The sequence below is a fragment of the Cryptotermes secundus genome, unplaced genomic scaffold (assembly GCF_002891405.2).
Source record: "Cryptotermes secundus unplaced genomic scaffold, Csec_1.0 scaffold32, whole genome shotgun sequence".
NCBI classification, from domain to species: domain Eukaryota; kingdom Metazoa; phylum Arthropoda; class Insecta; order Blattodea; family Kalotermitidae; genus Cryptotermes; species Cryptotermes secundus.
This window is the reverse complement of record NW_019737085.1, coordinates 414,193-419,164: the sequence shown is the minus strand read 5'-3', so window position 1 is coordinate 419,164 and position 4,972 is coordinate 414,193. Positions and strand designations below refer to the sequence as shown.

At 43.2% G+C, this 4,972-nt stretch overlaps 1 long non-coding RNA gene across 2 annotated transcripts in view; it reads left to right on the top strand.

Moving 5' to 3' along the window:
* The first annotated feature begins 420 nt into the window (after positions 1 to 420).
* Positions 421 to 4,972, top strand: part of LOC111870012 — a 359,759-nt gene continuing 355,207 nt past the window's right edge. Inside the window, exon 1 of one of the 2 annotated variants that reach the window (XR_002843782.2) lies at positions 421 to 653. This is a non-coding gene — a long non-coding RNA (uncharacterized LOC111870012). Of the gene's footprint in view, positions 890 to 4,972 lie in introns of both variants that reach the window. The other variant, XR_002843783.2, reaches the window with a different exon arrangement.

The following is a 4,972-nucleotide window of genomic DNA, read 5'->3' as shown; positions in this document are numbered from 1 at the left end:
CGTAATCACCCGGGGCAGGCTACAATAGGCCAATCAGTGGCCGCCGTGCCGATTGGACCCAACTGGACTCCACCCCGCACTATGCGAAGCAAGAGAACCGTGATGATAAGAAAGATAAAAGGCCAGTACGGAGGAGAATGAGGAAGAGAAGAAGAACAGAGATGAGAAAGAATAAGAAGACTCGTTGTCTAGTGCCCTTGGTGACAAAGAACATGTGAAACGCAAACACATGCAGCGGTGTACATATCCCTTCGGGCATTGCAATCACTGGTCCCAATAACCTATGCAGGCGCCTTTTGTGCTCGTGTTTTAATGTCATCCCACGGCTGCCTCAGCTTCGTGTCACTTCGGATCGCACCGATCTTTGCCGAGGTCCAGAGTCCGTAGCGCGTGCCTTATCCCATTCAGTCGCAAGCGAGTCTCTGCAGTTGTTCGATGTGTAGTGTCATCTAGGACAGCAAGTGCCAACCAGTATGCGAGCGTGTTGTGTTAATTGTGATCTGGTCAAATGCGGAAACAAAGGATAATAACAGAAAATCTGACGGTACTTACTACAGCGTGTGTTTGATATTAGTGCTGTGTTATCTATCGATGTGCTTCAAGAAAGCGTTTTGAAACTTGTTTATGTGTGTCTCATCGGCGTCAACTGAATAGTAAGCAGTCATGTTTCCATTCTCTCCTGTATAAAAGTCATTGTTTATGATTTGTTAAAACCATAGTGGTCAAGCATTTGTACGGTAGAATATTTGAAGTTAAAGAGCTAGCAGCATTTTGGTTTATCGTAAATGTGTCATTTAGGCCGGGGCTCATAGTGATCCGTGCTGTTGTGGTAGCAAGTACTGGCCCGGTACAGGCACATAGCATGTAGGTGCAAGTGATCACGAAACAGGTAAGTGGTCAGCAGTTCATCTGATGACTAATAGTAACAATACTTTGCAGGACTTTTTTTTAACTTAGTAGGATATATTTATTTGTTCAGACACTTTAATGGGCACATACAGCTCTGTTTAAATTAGTAAACGTTTACAAATCCGAGTACGTATTTATAATTTCAAGGTTCATCGATTGAAAAGCCGTGGGCTTAAAAAAGCGTGGTTTCGAAACATGACTGAAATTTCGTACTAGTTTAGAAGCAAGGCAGCATGTAAAGACGCCACATCAACTGCTCGCGTTGTATCGTAACCGAGAGGCGACGACACAATGAATATGATTGGTAATGGAGAGGAAGCGGTCATGGACTGTTTTAGGATGATGCGTTGGAATTTTTCTCGAGGAACTTTGAGCTGGTGCCCTTCCAACGGGAGTGTGTGGCATTCGGCAAGAACTCCAGTGCATATTGACGTTGCATCCATATTTCAGTGATGACACATTTTGAATGATTAGGAAGGCACCCCCTTTCCCTTGAATTTTAGTGATGACTTGGAAAGAAGTGTTTTTTCAGACGAAAGGAAAAATTCTGCCCAAGAATGTTATACTTTTCTGTGTAGTAGGCTTATATTTTGGATTTCTGTTCGATTTAGAAAATACCGCTGCTAGCCAACGTGTGGATGTAGTGTTTGTTGACTAGCAACGAGGATGTTTATGGTAGTAACGCACCGATTTTCCAGTCGACACAGCTGTGGATTTTTGCGGTATGATACGGCCCAGTTGACGGAAACAAAGTGTCCCGTTATTCAGGAAAAATCCGCTCTCGCATCGGTATTCCCCTGAAGACACCGAAGAAATGTACACATATGTAGCAACTGCTGGTTATAGATTAGATTTGAACTGTATACCATCAGGATACATTCGGCGAGCGAGATATTCAGTAATTTGTGTATGGAATTTTTACTGCTACATAAATTCTATCATTGACATTTCGCTTGAAAGGTTAGAGCTTAACTGAATTCTACGGAGCCGTAAAATTCTTCAGTAAACAGCGCAAGTGCGTTGCGTGAACCTCAGAAGAGAAGTTTTGTAAGAAATGCATGTCGTTCACTGGGACATCGCCCAAGGCGGTTAGTTCCGCGCCCTAGTTTCGGGACGTTAGTGTAATTCAGTGGAAGTGGTGAAGAGCGTTTTTCAATAAACTTGCTGTATTGAGGGAGCATTTTTCATGTGAAGTAGGCTTGCTTCTAGTCCATTACTCAGAGGTTTGTAGGAAATCTCAGAACTGTGCAAACAGAAAAAAGACGATAAATGTAAGGGACTACGCAGAACTGTTTCCCGATTTTTAGCCTTTTAAGAGAGAGAGCTGTAGGCCGCATTATTTTCGTTTCTGTGTTGACGGGGAGAGTTTCAGTCGAGGGAACCGAAGTTCCGCGGCTGCCAGCCCGCGAGTGACGCCTGGAGGTTCCGTTCACTCCTTCCAGAGATTCTCACTGCTGTGATTATTGTTTTCTGGGATGTGACGCCGTGTAGGAATGTACCAACGTTTCGGAAGAACTTGCTGCCTTCATCTTCGCGGTAAAGAAGTTGGAGCTCCTACCTCGAAGGTAAGGACAGCAGGTTCCTCCAAAACGTTCGTACTTTTCAACCAGACTACACGGTACCACGTTTCAGAAGACTATATTCGTTTGAACACCATCACCGTTCCAATCCTTGGAGTTTAATTTCGCCCGTATTGTTTTCGCGCCTTTGTGCTTAGATAGGAGGAGGAAACTGTTGGTCTATTATTATTATTATTATTATTATTATTATTGTTTGGGTGTCGGTATTGCGACTGGCTGGACACAGGAGGGGTTGGAGTTCGAGTTCAGGTAGGGGAGATTTGTCTCCGCGTCATGCACACCGGCTCTGGGTACCGTTGGCTGTTTCCCCGGGGTTAAAGCGGCGGTTCGTGAAGCTTACCACTTCCAACTAGTGCCGAGGCCAAGTATATGTTCACTCCCCTATATGTCTTCATGGCGTGGTGCATTCTAATTATATTTGGCGAAGAGTACAAGTTAGCTTTCTTTATATACTAACTTTTCTCTGCGTTTACTTACAGACCAACTTCCTTACTAGGGTAAATTAAAGTTTCTGTGTTTCCTCCCAGTAGGATCTGATCTGCAGTTGATCTGTTACGTCAGAACCAACACTGATGATCCCAAATATTTTCGTCTATGTATGGACTTAACATTGAGAGAAGAATATTTGATGCAATTTTATATGAAGTTGATAGCAGTGATATCCCCTGATAATTACTGCAGTCAGTTTTATCACCTTTCTTGTGAACTGGTACAGTAATAGACTCCTTCCACTGATCAGGCAGTTTTTCCTCATGCCAAATAGAAGTAATTAGATTGTGGATCTTAGAACATAATATTTCACCTCCTGCTTGAATAAGTTCTGCCGGAATTTGATCACTACCTGGCGATTTATACCTTTTCAATTTTGCAATAGCAATTTTAGCTTCGAGAAGACTAGGCTCAGGTACTAAGGGCTCATCTGTATGCATTTCTATATGCCTAACATCGTTGACCCTACTTACTCGTATATACAATAGCTGAGGAAAGTAATTCTTCCTCCTATTCAAAATTATGTGGGAAACTGCTGGCCAGTCACCATTCTCATCCTTCACTAAGTTACTTCTAGGTTGACAGCATAGAGATACCGTCCTGTAAATTGACTGGCAGGTTTAACTCTGAACATACCCCTTAATACGAGAAAATAATTTAGGTTACCTGAGTTTTGGGACATTCTCTATATGCTGTTAAGAGAGTGTCGATAATTAATTACGAACCACCATTCGGCCGTTAGGGACAGCTGGAAACTATTTTTTTTCCTTGGCACTACAGCCCCAGTGGGCCTAGGCCTACTCCATGAACTTCTCCGTTCACTTCGGTTTTCTAGATCTTACACATTCGGTAGGACTCCTTGGGCGGGCGATCAGCTCGTCGCAAGGCCTCTACCTGTACAAAAACACAGAAAAATGCACACACACAAACTAAACATCCATGCCCTGAGTGGGATTCGAACCCACGATCTCGGTTTCCAAGTGAGCGAAGACAGTACATGCCTTAGACCGCTCGGCTACCGTGACCGGCCTGGAAACTATTACGTACAAGTTTAAGTGGTTTTCCGCCCAAAGTACGAACCGTGTATTTCTTTTGTTAGCTGCCTCAGAGATGCTAACATGATGCAGTAAGCATTGCGTGTCATCGTTACGATGACATCGTGGCTATAAGGTTTACATAAGAAATTCAGCAAACGTAAGAAAGCAAATTCCCTGTTGCCCCGAACATAAGGCGAGTTTTCTTTTCTTCAGATACTACTACTTATTTCTTTACTCATGGAGCTGAGCCCTTCTGGAGGAGCCGCCAATTCTGCAGCTACTCAAGAAAATCCCAGCATTTTATGGAACCCGAAGGTTAATTACCGTGTTCACAAGAGCCCTCCACTGGTCCCTATCCTAAGCCAGATCATTCCAATCAATACCATCCCACCCTATATCTCTCTAAGATTCATTTTAATATTGTCCACCCAACTACGCCTTTGTCTTCCCAGTGGTCTCTTTCCTTCTGGATTTCCCATCAATAACCTATACCCATTCCTCTTCTCCCCCATTCGTGCTACATGCCCTGCCCACCCCATCCTCCTTGACTTGATCATTCTAATTATACTTGGAGAAGAGTACAAGTTATGAAGCTCCTCATTGTGCAGTTTTCTCCAACTTCCTGTCACTTCATATCTCTTAGGTCTAAATATTCTCAACACCCTGTTCTCAAGCACCCTCAATCTGTGTTCCTCCCTTAATGTCAGAGACCAAGTTTCACAACCATACAGAACCACAGGCAAAATTATAATTTTGTATATTCTAATTTTTATGTTTTTGGACGGCAGACGAGAAGACAAAAGGTTCTGGACTGAATGGTAGCAAGCATTACCCGAGTTCAATCTCCTCTTAATTTCCTCCTGAATCAGGTTTCGATCTGTTATCGTTGTTCCCAAATATCTGAACTGTGCCACATTTTCAAAACATCTGTTTCCTATCTTTATGTCATGATTTTGC